Consider the following 17485-nt stretch of genomic DNA (forward strand, 5'->3'; position numbering starts at 1 on the left):
AAGTTCTATAGGCTGACATGGCATATATCTTGCTTTTATCACCTGAGCAATGCCGATCTTTCTTCATCCTGCCCTGTGTCCTGCTAAACTGCAGGGTTATTGTTATTATTTTTTGACTTGGCATTCAGTGGGTACAGCCAATGAAGAGCACCGGCAGGGGTAGGAAGAAAAATAAAAAGAGTAGGAGCCTGAGTTCCAGACTCTTCCTCTAGGATTGCTAGGTGATGGCTGCCCTCATGTAAGTGTCAGGGCTTCTTCTTCTATTTTTTTTTCCCATCACAAATAGGCCTTTTATTTTTTGCTATTAAAACTCTGAATTTTAAACAGATTCTTGGACTGGTGGTTTGTATCCATCAGCTCTCTTGAGTTCAGCACCAGTCTCAACCCCAGTAGCTTTTCCAGAACTAACACCTTTACCATGAAGCTCCATGAGTTTTCCCAATTCAAACTTGGGCTTCTTCAGCATTTTTACTTTTCTAATGAAGACATCATGCAGTGGATAAATAGACTGTCAAACCATTTCTATGTCTTTGCCAATGCTGTCTGAAATCAATTTATTAACTACTGGCAAGTCATTTGTCTGCACCTCTCCGGTCATGATTTCCATCATCTTCTTCCGGATCTGGCGTACCTGCTGATGCTGAGCATAGGAGGTCTTGTGGATTTGATTGTTAGTTTTTTTTAGTCAAACCAACACAGAACAGATGAAGCAAATAACCATCTATAGTCTTGACATCAACATGAGCTTTGATCATGGTCTGCCACTTTTTGACCATGGAGCACATTTTGTCTCCGGTAAGATCCATGCCAAGGAAGTTGGTCAGGAAGTTTTTACCCTGAACATCCTCAGTAATTAGCTTGAACTTTCTAAATGTGACTTCATCATTCTGCAGATTGGCGAGGCTCACTTCAAACACCCAACCCTTGAGGCCATCAAATGTGATTTTGGTTCCTTGAGTCCTCGTGACTAATGTTTTCCCAATATTCCTTACATTGATCATGGCCCGTGCTCTCACATCATATCACTCTTTCTTAGAAAATGGATCAACCACTTTCTTCTTGGCTTCCTTTTTACCACCTTTTGTAAGGCGCTTGTTCTTGCAGACCGACATGGTGCTGGTCAGAGAGCCAAAAGGCTCAGGGCTTATTCTTCTGTTTCCACATTCTGATAACTGCTTTGCTTCTTTACCCCTGTGAGTATCAAAGATGCCCCACCAGAATACTCCTTTATCTCTTGTGGCTTTTGTTTTCTCTCTTGTGGTTTATCTACAATGGTCCAGTGTTTTTTTAAAAATTATTAGGTGGCACTTTTATAATATTTCTGTTTGTTTCTGTTGGGGCACTGGTTAATTCACAGGAATTTGTGGATAATACTCAGAAAGGTTTAGTCAAGGCAGGGTAAGCTCTTAAGGCAACAATACAATTTGAACTACAAGTCACTACATGCTGCTGCAGAAATGTGAGGGAACGTAAAAGTGAAGATGTGAGTAAGGCCACACCACAAAGGGCCTTTGCCTTGCTAGATCACTCCACTTGGCAATAACTGGTTAGAAAGACTGGAAAGGGACAATCAAATTCCTACAATTGTAACCTATTTATAGTGTAATGGTAGCTGTACTTTTTTGATGTTTTTTGTTTTTTTTTGCCAGTCCTGGGCCTTGGACTCAGGGCCTGAGCACTGTCCCTGACTTCTTTTTGCTCAAGGCTAACTCTGCCACTTGAGCCACAGCACCACTTCTGGCTGTTTTCTATATATGTGGTGCTGGGGAATTGAACCCAGGGCTTCATGTATACGAGGCAAGCACTCTTGCCACTAGGCCATATTCCCAGCCCGGTAGCTGTACTTTTGAACTAATGAACCCATAAGCATACGAAATAATTCCCTTGGGGAGGGAAAAATAATGGAGGTAGCTAAAGAAAAAGTTCTGGTTTTAGGAAAGAGAAGAAAATCACTACCGGTATTATCATGTCTCCTATAATATATCTCATATCTACATCAATTCATTTATCACCAGAAAGGTTATGTTCAAAATTTTGGATGTTTTCCTTGCCCTCTGCTCCATGGGAAGAAAATTGTCCATTATAGGATCATTTATTAAAGAGGAGAAAATAGAATTTGTTATACAGCCAGCTTTTCTACACTATGATTGTTATGTGAAATGAGAAATGGCCAAAATTGAGAGGCTAGAAAACTGTAACGATAAATACTACTTGCTAAACAGCACTAATAATTTAATGTGCCAGAGGCCTAATGCTATAGAGACCTCTTTTTTATGTTTTATTTTTTTAAATTAGATTTTATTGACAAGGTGTTGTGCAAAGGGGGTACAGTTACATAATAAGGCAGTGAATACATTTCTTGTGATATCTTACACCCCATAGAAACCTCTTATTAAGTGTTTTTAAAGACATATAATATTTATAAAGAATTGGAACAAGATCAAGGCAGAAATTTTAGGTCTTCCCTTTCTCCTGTTTTCTGTCTGGACCCTGACATTATAACCTTAGGCAAAAAGAATGTTGCATTGTTAAGTAGTTGCATAATTGTTTTCAACTAGTCATTTTAGATTATTTTCATCTTCTTACATCTTTTTGCTTGGAGTATCTTAAGATTTTAAAGACATTATTCCAAAAGGTGACATGTGAATTTTAGATATTATTTTTCCATCAACTTTTCTCTTAGTCACAGGGCACTAAGAAGATATTCTAACTTCCTTCATCATGTTTTGTAACAAAGAAAGCAAAAGCCTATTTGCCTACTTCCCTTTATGTTGAGTGTACCATGAGTTCAATAAAAGTTTCCAAGTTTTTATGAATTCAAACGCTGAAAGGTATTTGTGTCCTTCCTGGTTTTCAGTAGGGCATTATGCAAGGGGAGCTGTCATGGGACTAGCATCATTTTCTATTGTAATAACTACTCATGGATCAAAACATGGAAGTATGCTTTAAAAAATCATGCCATGTCCTTTGTTGACCTTTTTTACTTAGGAGTAGAGTAAAACTTCAAGTCGTGTCTCACATTTGTTCACTGGCCCTGAAAATGGCAGTTTGTATCTGTCTTATTACTTCCCATGAAGTAATAAAGTGATTGGGTATGACTCTAGGTGACACAGGATCTGTTCCCAGACAAAGGTGTATTGGGTTGGTTAGACTGTGGACACCTATGAGACCACATTAGAAAAGCTATATATATATTTTTTTTTTGGCCAGTCCTTGGCCTTGGACTCAGGGCCTGAGCACCATCCCTGGCTTCTTCCCGCTCAAGGCTAGCACTCTGCCACCTGAGCCACAGCGCCCCTTCTGGCCGTTTTCCATATATGTGGTGCTGGGGAATTGAACCGAGAGCTTCATGTGTAGGAGGCAAGCACTCTTGCCGCTAGGCCATATTCCCAGCCCCAGAAAAGCTATTTTTACACAAGTAAATTAGATAACAGGCTTGCCTAATGTCAACAGTTTTATTTACTATGTTTTAAAGACTGATAGAAAACTGTTTCCTTTAAAAGGTTATTTAAAAATTTTTTATTGTCAAGCTGATGTACAGAGAGGTTACGGTATGTAAGGTAGTGAGCACATTTTTGCTCAACTTGTTACGACCTCCCTCATTTTTTCCATCCTCCTTCCTCACCAATCCCCCCAAGTTGTACAGTTAGTTTACAACATATTGACCTGTAAGTATTGCAGTTGCATTGCTTCGCCTTTTACCCTTTGTCTCACCATTTTAATGTTCCTCTTCCCTTCCCTAATTCAGATAAACATATATAAATTACCCAGGGTACTAGAATCAAATAAAATGACAACAGGAGCTAAATAATAGGGAAGATAAATGGAAGAAAAAAGAAATAATTTTGGATAGTACTTTTAAAATAACAACATCTATGATAAACCACTTGTTTCCATATTCTGGAGATCATTTTGCTTAGCTTCATCTTATGTTATCATATGTACATAGCTATTGAACTATTGTTATCATCTGCTAGGACTATCCTAGACATATACTAATTATTATAAAAGGTTATTTTTCACTACTGATATCACATAACATTTTAGGTAAAGTTGTTTTAATAAAGGTATTTTCCTTTCCATTCCAGTAGAAGTAATTCTTTACCTAGCACTAAGGGAAGGTAATATAGAACTTGTTAGATACATATAAAGTAGATAGAGGCTGGGAATATGGCCTAGTGGTAAAGTGCTTGCCTTGGATACATATAAAGTAGATATAGCTCACTGTAATCACATCAAATCCCAGCACATTGCTTGCTACAAATGAGGCTGGTATTAAAGCATGAAGCAGAGAAGGTTGAGTGATGTCATTTGAAGCAGCATGGATAGCCAAAAGGCAAACAAAAAAGCAAACAAAAACTCATTGGAAGCAATTCCTGACTTTGCCATTCCAGGAAAATTTAGAAAAAAAAATTAAAGTAGTAACAGTTGAACTATGCAGTTATTTACAATCTTCCATTCAAAATTTGTTGCTTATTACCTGTGTTGATACAAGCACACCTTCTTAGGAACTTAAGTTGTTTCTCTCCTTTTTCTGCTAGTGAGAATATTTTCTATATGCCAGGCTACATTATAGGGCCAGGGGAGATAGAAAAAGTAATGCAGTGTGTGGCCTTAGGAAACTAATAGGAAACGTTAGGGTACAGTAGACAGGTGAGCAGATCCTAGAAAAGGATCCTTTACAGCTGAGTATGATGTAAGGGAGGAGAACTGGTTAGGAAAGCCTGACTAATTGAAAGGATAATTCTTTGATCAGAGTACAATTAAGTGAAATATTCCAAAATAGGAAATGGAAGAAGGACAGTGGTTAGACAGAGTAGGCCACCAGTGCTTGGACCTGTAAAGGCCTTGCACAGCATGGGGCAGAGTTTAGGTATGATCTTGTAGACACAGGTAGAGATTTTGAAGATATACATGAGAATTATGTGCTATGTGGGAAATTATCACTTTTTGCTTTGATCCAAAAAGTATATGAAACAAGGAGGATATGGTCCTATTTCCTAAGTAAAGCCTGAAGACTTGAGTTGTTAATTGCTTATATTAAAATTCAGTTGCTCAGAAAACAGTCTACAAACATGCATCTGAGGAGAGACTATTATTGTGATTGGAAAGACATTAAAGGAATTTCCTAGGGAGGGTAGTGATTAAGATTTGAGAAGTTTATTACTACCATCACTCCAGGATGGTAAGCAAGACAGTGATGGTTATAACCAGGAACTGGTTATGGCTCTCTTCTTCCTACACCCAATCCAAGTGGCTCAAAAATCTCTGCTTTCTCACTACATCTCCAGTCTGCTAGGGTGAGCTTTCTTTGCTCTTTATTTTTCTTTAGCCATGTTAAACCAGGAATACTTAAGTTTTTTGTTCTTTTTTTTTCTCAAAATTTTATTATCAAACTGATGTAGAGAGGTTACAGTTTCATACGCTAGGCATTGGATACATTTCTTGTACTGTTTGTTACCTTGTCCCTCATACCCTCCTCCCTCCTCCCTCTTTCCCTTTCCCCCCATTAGGTGTTCAGTTCACTTACACCAAATAGTTTTGCAAGTATTGCTTTTGTAGTTGTTTGTCTTTTTTTACCCTGTGTCTCTCAATTTTGGTATTCCCTTTTTTGTTCTTTTTTTTTGTCTGTATCTTGATAAAAGATTCCATTTCTGCAGAAAATTGCAACTTTGAAAAGGACAAACTGTTTACTCAAAAAGAAGACATCTGGGCTGATTCCATATCTTAGCTATGGTAAATAGCTAGAATGAACATAGTTGTGCTGGTAGCTTTACTGTGGCCTTGTTTGTGGTCATTTGGGTAAATGCCCAAGAGTGGGATTGCTGGGTCATAGGGAAGCTCTATGTTTAGCCTTTTGAGGAACCTCCATACCACTTTCCAGAGTGTTTGAACAAGTTTTAGATGAGTGGATCAAGAAAATGTGGTTTATATACACAACGGAATTTGATGCTTCCATCAGAAAGAATGACACCACTCCATTTGTAAGGAAATGGAAAGACTTGGGGAAAATCATATTAGATGAAGTAAGACAGATCCAAAGAAACATAGGCTCTATGGTTACCCTCATTTGTAATACTTTGTATATGTATAGGATAGTTCTAGCAGAGGATCACAAATAGCTCAAAAGCTATGTATGACCACATAAAATGATGCTAATCGAAATGAACTCCAAGATATAGAAATAAGGTGTGTGTGTGTGTGTGTGTGTGTGTGTGTGTGTGTGTGTGTACTGTTTTCAGTTATTTCTTTGCCCTTTCATTTTTTTCCCTTTGGTTTATCCCCTGTTGTCACTTTTTTTTTTTTTTTTGGTGCCCTGTGTCAGAAATGATGAGACAAAATACAAAGGGTAAGTCAGTGCAACAGTGATATTCATGAGACACTATGATAGAAATTAACTTTACAACTTGGTGGCGGGAAGGAGTTGTGAAGGAGGGAAAGCAGGAGAAAATTGGGGGGGAGGTAACAATGTTTGACAAGAATTGCACTCATTTCCTTACTTATGTAACTGTAACTCTTCTGTACATCACCTTATAATAAAATAAAAAATAAAAAAATAAGACATCTGTCTGAGGATTACAATTTGAAGCCAGCCCTAGCAGGATAGTCCTTGAGAATCTTTTGGTAGTTAATCTTCAATTGACTACCCCTCCCCCCCAAAGAAGTAGAAGTGTGGCTCATGTGGTTAGAGTGCTAGCTTTGAGCACAAAAGCTCAGGGATGACACCCATACCCTGAGCTCAAACCCTAGGACTGGCACTCATACACACACAAAACAAACATCTCTAATGTTAGGCTCAGTCACCAAAGTTGGGATTTGCCTTGTAGGAGTGGAGTTGATGCAGCTGAGAGATGTTTCCTTGGGATACTACCGATCCATGGAGTTAAGGCTCACCAGTTACTGCTCTCTAACCTTGGAATTGTCAAGTGTTCATTTCTCAGATGTTTTCCCTTCCTTCAGTGGCCTCTGGGCCTGTTGATTATCCTCTTTGCATGAGTAATAGGCTTTGATCCAGCAATGTGAGAAGAGTGCTACGTAGGCATAGAACTTGCCAGATGACGTGCTCCCATGCATAATGAACAATTGATTGGTAAGCATTTCTTCCTGAAGAAACCAGGACTGGATCAAGCAGTAGGTGGATGGGAAATGTGGAGGTAATGTTGCACAGAATGAGATAAATGTCATTCACTTCTGTAAGCCTTAACAAAAATAACCCTGTGAGAATGGGTATTTGGCTATCTCCCTCTCCTTTGCTATTAAGAATGTAGGTAATAAGTGGAGTGATACTCTATTTAGAATTCAGATCTTTAAAGATGGTATGTGCTAAAGGGAAATAAAATGATAGATAACTGGCATTCTTAACAAGTTTTAATCTTCACATTACTGTATTATGAGGGATTAACTTTTTAAAAGTTTATTTTCTTAAGGTGAGATCCATACCTTAAACATATAAAATGGAAACTCTAGATCTACAAAAACAAACAAAGAAAACCCCTCACAGTGCTTTCTAGCAGCCATGACTTGAGATTCTGATGTGTTATAACATTTGGGGATTTTTGAACTGTCTGTAAGTTACACAATATAACATTGCTAAGAATCCATTCATCAAAGTAAAGATTCCCCAGAGACCACCAACAAAGCAGAGAAAGTCTCTTGATCACTAATTACAATTTCTACTTTTGGTTTTAAGCCTTTCAAACATCCAGCAAGGGTCCAAATACTACCAGTCATCACAAGACTCCAAAACAAGAAAAGAAACTAAAGGAAATGACAGTTTCCCCCCTCCTGTTGGGGAAAAAGAAATTCCCAAAGAATACATAACCAAAGCCTCTTCTTGATGAGGCAGGTAAAGCAGGTAGCACTTGCAGGGGAATGTAAAGAAGACACTGGTCTGGATTGCCAGTTCATCACACGCTGCTAGTCTCCATGATTGTCTAATGACTGAAAAGTGCCTAAATTTAAAAAATGTGGCATGAAATATGGTCACTGCATTCTTCAAATACATGGTATATGTATGAAGTCTCTTGTTAATCAAATGACATTTTACCAGATGGTTTACCAATTTGCTCAGTGGCCACTGCCATTGTAGCCTCAATCCAAATACTACCATTGCTGTATCCTCTTGTGGGGCCCAGCTTCCATGGATTTGTTACACCGCTGTTACAGCAGCTCCACTGCCAAAGTTGGACCCAATCAGACCTTTGGGTTACCTGGCATGTGGATTAACTGGCAGCTGTTTAGACTGGCCAAGTTACATATACTAGAAGTGTGGGTGGGTTGTTCCATTAGAAAACTTTGACCAGTTAAAAACAAGAGTCAGAGGGAGATGACAAATTCAAGGTCCTTTTTCCTGATCCCCAAGATCTTGTGACATTGCTTCAGAGATGTTCCTATGTTGAAGGAACCAGCTCTAAGTTTTTACAAAACTGTGGTCTACTTAGTGATGCATCCAAACACATTTCCTTCATTTCCCTGCTTTGTTTTCTTTTCCTTCATTCTTTCCTGGAATTGCAACTTCTCAAAACATGCTCACATAGAAGATTTGACTCAGATTCAGTTTTTGAAGGATAAGAAGTTTCTACTTCGTGTTCATCTTATGATCGGGCCAAATTCAACTATTTTATTCTTTGGTTAGTAAATTGTATTACTGTGTTTTTTCAAGATGGGAATGGAGAGAACAACTAGTCAATGATTTTAATAAAAGGATAGTGGGATTTTTAGATCTTCTTACACAACCAAAAGTACTACCTTTTAGATTCTAGAAATAATTTTGGTGGCTTGAGGAAAAATAAGTTCGATCTGGGTGCTGGAGGTTCATGCCTGTAATCCTAGCTACTCAGGAGGCTGAGATCTGAGAATTTTGGTCACAGTCAGCCCACAGGAAAGTACAAGAGACTCTTGTCCCAACAAACTTCCCAAAAGCTGCAAGTAGAGCTGTGGCTCAAGTGGTAGAGTCAACACAAAAGCTGGAGACAGCACCTTCGCTCCAGGTCTGGCACACACACACACACATACACACACACACACACACACACGTTTTGGCATTCCCTACCAGGATATACAAGGCCCTTCTCTTTGAGAAACAGTCAGGAGTGTTTCTTTCTGTGAATCCATATCAACTGAAATCTTTTGGAGTCCTTGATATTTTTTTCAGAACATAAAAGAATGCTGAGACAAATAGTAGGTATCTTCAAAACCAAAACTTACTATCTGAAATAGAAAAGTCCTGTAGCAGACACCTTTAGTACCTGTGCTGTACGCCTTAGCCAACCACTGTTTTATAGTCCTACAGCATGTGTAAATAGCTGTTAAAGCAGCAGATATGCTGAGCTATCATGCCCCTGTCTGCTCATAAATATTCTTTCTAATAAATCAGGAAAAAATCATTTTGAGTGATCAGCATTGCAACAATTGTGTTTCTCATTCTGTCATAGGACTTCATTATTTTTGGTTCTGCTACACTCTTGCTCTAGGCTCATTGAGCTGAAGAGCATACATCTATATCTACATTGACATACCTGGTATTTAGACACCATGAAGAGAGCTATTGTATTTAGACTTGAATATGAGATTTCAACTGTCTCACGTCAATGTGATATAATTTTAAGATTACATCTCTCTCCCATAAGAAGTTATTTTCCTCATTTAGGTTAAAGGAGTTATTCGTCAGTGTTTGATATGAATAGTACTCAACTCTTACTTTTCCTTTAGGTTTTAACACATTAATAGGAGTAAAAAAAAGCCTAAATGTGTTATAAATGCTGAAATAATTGGTATATAACCTTATAGATTGTTGGTTTTCAGGACTATATTCAGTCACAAAAATATGATGTTCAGTTTCATTTAAAGTTTTATTCTGCAAGTTCTAATTTTTCAAATAAATAAGTTTATAAACATAGCCTGTGACATGGCCCAGTTATCACTTAAAAATTGGTTTCTGTGTGTCTCTATCTTGGTCTCTGTCTCGCATACCTTCTTTAAGCCAAAAAGTAGAGGCCTAATCTAGAACATTAATTCTTCCTACTTTAAGACAATTATATACCTTACTCTTCCCAAGGAACTCATAAAGTCAACGACTCTTCTGAAGATCTTTTATCCTCACACACATGCAAGCACACGGGTGTTGAGTTTCTATTTCCTGCTAACCTCATTTCTATTGTAATGAGCTCCATATTCCAAGCAGCACAGCATGCTTTTGGGATACAACAAATAAAACCACCAACAACACTTTCACCACAGAACTTAATAGTCCAGCCCACTAACTGTCTAGAGAATGCAATGCATCTTTGGGTGGCACAGCGACCTTCCCACTAAATTCCTCAGTGACAAGCACTCATACCTTTCCCTTTATTTCTCAATAGTTCTTGGCATAATAGTATATGTATGGTTGCTTTCAACTACATGTATCAGTATAGATCTAAAAGTGACAGACATTTGGCATGTACTCTTGTCAAACAAAGTCAGAGAGAACTGGCTGCAGTGCTGAGTTAGCAGCTCAACAAAGTCTATCCCTTATGCCATCTCCAGATGTCATGTTCAGATATAAAGGAAAATTGCAGTAGCTGTAGGAACAAATTTACACATAAATCCCCACAGAAGGAAGGTGACATCTTCATTGGTCTCTATATTATTATCAGTTAGGAAAACATTCCTTGTGCTTTTCTTTATGCCTTCTTGGCCATCTCAGGCTAGCTGCCATAAAGGCTGAGAAACTAAGTCCCTAAAAGGCTCAGCTTCTATTGAGTCAAAAAGTGGTGAGGCTATGTCAGGCATGGTAGCTCACGCCTGGAATCCTAGTTACTACTCACAGCCTGAGATCTGAGGATGAAAGCCAGCCTGGGCATCAAAGTCTATGAGATTCTCATCCCCAATTAATCACCAAGAAAGCCAGAAGTGAAGTTGGGGCTCAAATGGTAGTGCAACATCCTTGGACAGAAAAAGAAAAAGAAAAAAGACGAGAGAGAGAGAGAGAGGGAGAGAGAGAGAGAGAGAGAGAGAGAGAGAGAGAGAGAGCTCACTGATCAGACAACTACAATGTGGCAATGTAGGCAATGTAGGAATGGAAGTTTTTAAAAAATTACAATAAAGGATGGGATAGTGACATGGATGGCAAACATGCTTATGACGACAGGAGTTAAATCATCCTAAATTTGCAGGAAAGTATATAGGAAAGTTTATTTGTAGGGGGAAAAATGAGAGTTTCAGGTGGTAGTGGAGAGAACAATGCTTTTTAAAAGATGTGGCTTGGAAAGAGAGGAAGAGAAGAAAGCAGGAAGGAAACTGGGGTGAACCAATGGACAAAAGTCAATTTTCTGCAAGGTTTCAACTCTAGATGTTGGCAAGATGACAGGAATTCAAGAGAATGGGAAGTCAGAGATAACAAGAAAGATTATGGCTAAACTTGACCATCTGTATGAGTTATGACTCTCTAGTGTCAAGCAAACCAACTTTCATTTTTTTAAAGAGGGGGAATGTTGCAGAGACTGAGGTTAAAGCATCTGGGCCTCAACAAGTGACAAGAACTGGATTCTGGCAAGCTGCCAGGACTCTCCCATATGTTTCTCTATATTCACGTCATTTTCCTCTGCTCTCCCAGGCTACTGACAGAACACAGCCTCCTCACATTCACATTCGCATTCACACGGTCTATTTCCAGCTATCCATGAACATGCCAACAATTCCAAAAATTTGGAGAAGATCTGATGGATTACGTTAGGTCAGGTAGAGCTGGTTCAGCCACAGCTAATACCAGGGAGATACAACTGTATGATGTAAATATGGCTTCCAGGAATTCACCATTGAAATGAAAAGGACAATTTCTGGGGAAAATAGTATTAGTTATATAGCATCGTAGGTGTCTACTGTGGCTCTGAACCCAAGAGGACTTGATATAGGACAATTTGGTAAAACTTTTGTTTATATGAGCCCTCCGTGATCAATTAAGGCCAGAAGTGGGAACTCTTGTTCACCTTCACCTTTTGTGGATTAAACATTTTCTTCTGTTGTGCAAGGGGGTGCCACATTGAAAGTCAAGTTTACAGCCCAGGTTTGTCACAAACATCAGGCAGAAGAAGATATTACATGAGAGGGGACAGCAGGGAGAGGTTAGAAGAGAAGAAATACTCGGGAGTATTTCTTCAAGAGTAAAGCTGATGTCCTTTCCTTTGCCATTCAGGATCTCAAACAGGCAAGTTTTGCTACTGCAGGGAAAGAGTCTGCAGGTCTTCCCATAGTGACCACAAAATATGGGAAAGGCAGAAAACAAAAAGAAAGTATCTTTTAGCTAACTTAAAAAAACATGTTGTAAAATCCAGTCATTCTAGAACTGGCAAGATAGCTTGGAACAATGGAAATAATTTTGGGCTTGGAATGAATAAATCAGACTTGGACTTCTAGTTGAATGAGGAATAAGAACTCATTCCTCCCCTCCCCCCAACAAATAAGGAAGCTAATAGCAGAGAGAGTTTTGACTTCAAATTTTATAAGACTTTGAGGATCAGTTGGGTTGATATAACAACACATGGGAAACAACACAGCTCAATACAAATGTCAGTAATTTTCCAGAGACTTGGAAAATTGAAAGTGAATGCCCCGGGCAGCAGAGCTTGATAGTGAGTACTGAAAGTACAAGGCCAGTCTAGCTCAAGCAGGCATCAGCTTGGAAACTTTCCTTTGTAAGAACATTCCTTAATTATCAAGAAAGCACTTTAAAGGATTTTTTAAAAGGCATAAAACTTACAAACTCAAGTTATAGATCAGATCAGCTTGGTGAAAACTCTAAGGCCCTTATAGCCTTTATGGTGTCATTATACAGAATTCTGTTTTAAAGATCCAACTTGAGTGGGACCAGGGTTTGGGGAAAATGGTATAAACACTATTACTTGATGTTCTTGGACCAATTGTACTTAGAAGACTGGGTAGGGAAATTCTAGAAATAACTGTTTGGTGGATTTTTATGGGCAAACATTATTTGATTAGAGGTCAGCAGATGCACAACTGGAACATCCAAACACAAACTGATTTTCACCCTGGAAGAGAGCAACTTGAACAGGGAAATCTGCTCACTAGTTCCAGCTCTTCCAAGAGCTAATTTGGTTTCTGAAATTAAGGCTCTTAGGCCCTATTAAGTTCAAGCCACTCATATTTCCTTAGGTTTTATTTCATATTTGTAGTCAAGAACCTTAGGATGCTTATTTAGAAGATATGCTGAGTGAATACAATAGAGCTTGAACTGTCCTGAGCCTAACAGAGTACTCTGTGGTCTTCTGACTAGTCCACTGGTTAGAAATAACTTTCTCGAGGAGATTTGTCTCAGCAAGTTCTATAGGGCCATAGAGTTCTTCCACCAGGACACTCAAGGTATTCTTTTTCTTCACCTTAGCTCTTTTCTAATGTACAAAGCAGTAAGGACATGACTGGTCGATACTGTACCCATCTGGATAATTGGACAAATCTCCTCCTGGACAGGGATGGGCCCCTAAGTACAGAATTGCATTGTTTATTTTAAAACTGGAAAAGAGGCAGGAAGGATTAGGCGAGAGAACACTGGAGAAGAAAGGATCATATATTCAGAATTAAGGGCTTCAAAATCCACCCTGGGCCAAAAAGGGGAATCCCACTCTTTTTGCATGAACCTAGTTCCTCTTTTACATATTTGGGAGGGTGGTATAATTAGTTTAGGATCCTGAGTAACTTCAAGGCACTTGGAAGTCCCCTCTAACCCCTATTTCAAAAGGAGGTTCGTAATTTGGTTCAGAGTCCTGACCATGAATGTGCTGAATCAGGCCTCCATGCTGAGTGTCTGCCAGCAGAAATGGGACTCTTGGAAGTAGCATTTAGCGGGAAGTCTAATTCACTTTCTGGTAAGGAAAACAAAGGGAATGACCCTAAAATTTGGGCTGTACCAGTACACTCAGATGACAGTCTGTCAACTGCTGATTGTACACATTTCTGCCTCTGTTGTTGCCACCTCTTCCCCAATCAAGGTGGCTGGCTACATCCTCACATCAAAAAAAAAAAAAAAATCAGAAGCCAGAAGAGTCAGTCTGGAAGCTGGTAAAAGGAACCTTGCTTGAATTAATACAATCTTAAAAGATGGAGATAGCAGCAGGGCACAACCATCATTTCTATCCCATATTACTACCCTATTAATTGACTCTATCCCCCAAAGACTTATGAAGAACAGATATTTGGGGAAATTTGTTTAAAAAAATTAGAAAATATATGAATTACTTGATAGGACCACAACCTGGACAATACTCAGCATCAGGCAGATAGACTCATCCATATATAAGATGACTCATCTGGGCATAAGTACATTTGCATAAGATAAAGTCAGAAAACACCATTCTACCTCAAAGGAGCTCAACTCCTGAATTAATAAGGGTAGAAGGGAATCTAAAACACTGAGCCATGGGGTGGGGGGTGTAGCAAGACATTTCACTGGAGAAGCTGTTATCAGGTTTTCCTTCATGCATCCTTGATTGCTTTTTTTTTTTTTTTTCGGTCTGCATTAAGAAGGATCCTTGTGGACTGTCATCTCTTGTCCCTAAGATTGCTGTTTTATGAACTCTCCTCATGAGATCACGGTGGTTTGAGTCTGCTTGGCAGTCCACTGGCCCTGATACCTGATATGCAAATTGCTCTTGCTCTTCAGGAACCCCTTTATCCCCACTGCTACCAGAGAATCCAATTCTATTACCAGTTCTAACTGCAGTGCTTATTGTTAATGCTAGTGAGCCTTCACCAGTATAGTCATTAATGCCTTGTCAGGCCATGCTGGCAAGATGAGCTCTTACATGTTAGAACAATGGCTTCAGACCTTATTCACTAGATCAGTTTTAGGCATAATTCCTTTCTTTGTTTTTGCCAGTCCTGGGCCTTCAACTCAGGGCCTGAGCACTGTCCCTGGCTTCTTTTTGCTCAAGGCTAGCACTCTGCCACTTGAGCCACAGCGCCACTTCTGGCCATTTTCTGTATATGTGGTGCTGGGGAATCAAACCCAGGGCCTCATGTATATGAGGCAGGCACTCTTGCCACTAGGCCATTTTCCCAGCCACCATAATTCCTTTCTAATCAACCTATCTAAGCAATTCTGGCATTTCTAAGTTGCTCAATGTGGACCATCACTGTTTCCAAGTTTTGAAAAGCCATCTCACAGCTGTCATTCTGAGTCTTTTTTTGGGCATTAAATCTCATGTCAAGGAGAAAGCTCCATTTCAGCCAACTTTTTTATATCCATATTTATAGTTCTTATCCAGCTGACCTAGCACCCTTAGGTTCATACTTTCCTGGTTCCTATTTCCATGGTATCAGTTTCTGTAACTTTTGAATTTCTCCCATCCACTTTTCAGGCCTGGGTCTGCCCAAGAAGGTTCTTCTGAGACTTGGCTATGGCTGTGGGTCTTGAGAATGGAAGACTAGACAGTGAAAATCAAAGAGCAAATGTTCTACATATAAGGCTCATGTTTCATTCAAGGGTCCCCTGGCCAGTAAGGCCCATAAGGAAGCAGTAAGTGACCTCGAGGTTTGATTGGGAGGAAGGCCCTGAATGACAGGGAGAGCTTCAGCTATCAGAGGCTGCATTAGGGGCTGTGCTTGATGTAGTCACACAGGCCAGGCCCTTCACATACTAAGGGACCCAAGGAGCCAAGAAAATGAAGCTGTCTCTAAGTAATGCCAACTTGCAAGAATGTTTTCTTTCTTTCTTTCCTTTCCTTCCCTTTTCCTTCCTTCCTTCCTTCCTTCCTTCCTTCCTTCCTTCCTTCCTTCCTTCCTTCCTTCCTTCCTTTCTTCCCTCCCTCCCTCCCTTCTTCCCTTCCCTTCCCTTCCCTTCCCTCCTCTTCCCTCCCCTCCCTCCCCTCCCTCTCCCTCCCCTTCTCTCCTCTTCCCTCCCCTCCCCTCCCCTTCTCTCCTCTTCCCTCCCCTCCCCTCCCCTCTCTCCCCCTCCCCTTCTCTTTTCTCTTTCTGTCTGTCAATCTTTATGTATTGGTACTGGGGTATGAATTCAGAGTGTGGGTGCTCTCCCTTATCTTTTTTACTCAGATATTGGTCACTTGTTAAGTGTGTGTGTGTGTGTGTGTGTGTGTGTGTGTGTTTATGCTGGTCCTGGGAATTGATCTCAAGGCCTGGGCTCTGTCCTTGAGCATTTTTTACTCAAGACTACTATTCTACCACTTGAGCCACTGCTTCACTTCTAGATTGCTTTTGGTGTTTAATTGGAAATAAAAATGGGCTTTCCTGCCCAGGCTGGCTTCGAAAAATGATCCTCAGATCTCAGTTTTCTGAGTTAGCCAGATAGCAAAAGAGAGCCTCCAGTGTTCAGCAACAGGGCCCTTTGATCAGGCTGGGCCTGTGGAGCCCAAGGACTGGTCTAGGAAGGCTGGTCCTTGTTCCATCCCTCCCTTCCTGACTTCTGTTCCTCCTCTTAATCTCTCTTCCCACCAAAGCCCATAACACTATCAAATTGTAGGATAAAATATTTCTTTAAAAATTTGTTTTCCTCCTTTTCTTAACTTTGAAGATTTTGCTAATATTTGGCTTCCCGGTTATTTCCCTAGCTTCATCCCTCATCCTTTGCCTCCTTCTCTGGACCCAGAATACTCATGCCAGGCACACTTCCCCTCAGGGCCTTTGCACTCACTATTCTCTACCTAGAGCACGTACTCCCTCAACTTCCTGAGGTCTTTACTGAAAGGTCCCATGTCAATGAAGCCTTCCAAAGCTGCCATAGTTCAAATCGATTTGCCTTGCTCCTTGCTTTGCTTTTGCTCTTGGTACAATTTTGTTACATAAACCAATAAGTTATTCTTTTGTCCAAACTCATTTGAGTTGCCCCTCCTTTGCAAACCATGTCTCTGTGAGGATCAGGGCTCCTCCTTTGGCCCCACTGCAGGCTTTGGATGGAGGTTGGTCTTCTTGGCATGAGGCCTTGCCAGCTGCTGGCATTGGCACAGGGATGTGCTGAACTGACATGGTGTGCAGAGAGACAGCTGTGCCACAGACAAGGCGGGGGCCATGGAAACAGATGGGACTGGCCTCTGTCCTGTCCTGCCCACCCTGCTGCCCTCTTGGGTTTGACCCAGCAATTGGGAAAAATCTTTTCCTTTCCTCTGTTGAAGTGCAGCTGGGCCCGCCCTTCCCTGCCCACCAGGCTGTGTGAGGAAGGTGGAAAGCATGCCGATTCTGGATGGGCTGAAGTTTGCATATTGAAGGCTGGGTGCCATTCCTGCTAGGCAGTGTTCCCAGGCCGCCTCACCCACCTGCCTGCCAGACCTGGCTTGAATGACAGGCTTGAGGTGTTCTCCCTCATGGTGGAGGGAGCGGAGCAGACCCCCAAAAACACAGGAATGGGGTGCGGTAGAGTCAGCAACATCACAATACCTCAAGAGAACACACAAGCATGGGTTTTTTGTTTGTTTGTTTCTTCTAAATTTTCTGTTTGCTTGGATTTTGTTTAGTGTTACTAAGATTTGAACCCAGAGCC

The 17485-nt window shown here is 40.3% G+C and overlaps 1 pseudogene; it reads right to left on the bottom strand.

Moving 5' to 3' along the window:
- Positions 1-312: 312 nt before the first annotated feature.
- On the bottom strand, positions 313-1112 carry LOC125364681 (annotated as a pseudogene).
- Between the last annotated feature and the right edge of the window lie 16373 nt (positions 1113-17485).

This window comes from Perognathus longimembris, chromosome 16, assembly GCF_023159225.1.
Source record: "Perognathus longimembris pacificus isolate PPM17 chromosome 16, ASM2315922v1, whole genome shotgun sequence".
Taxonomy (NCBI): Eukaryota; Metazoa; Chordata; class Mammalia; order Rodentia; family Heteromyidae; genus Perognathus; species Perognathus longimembris.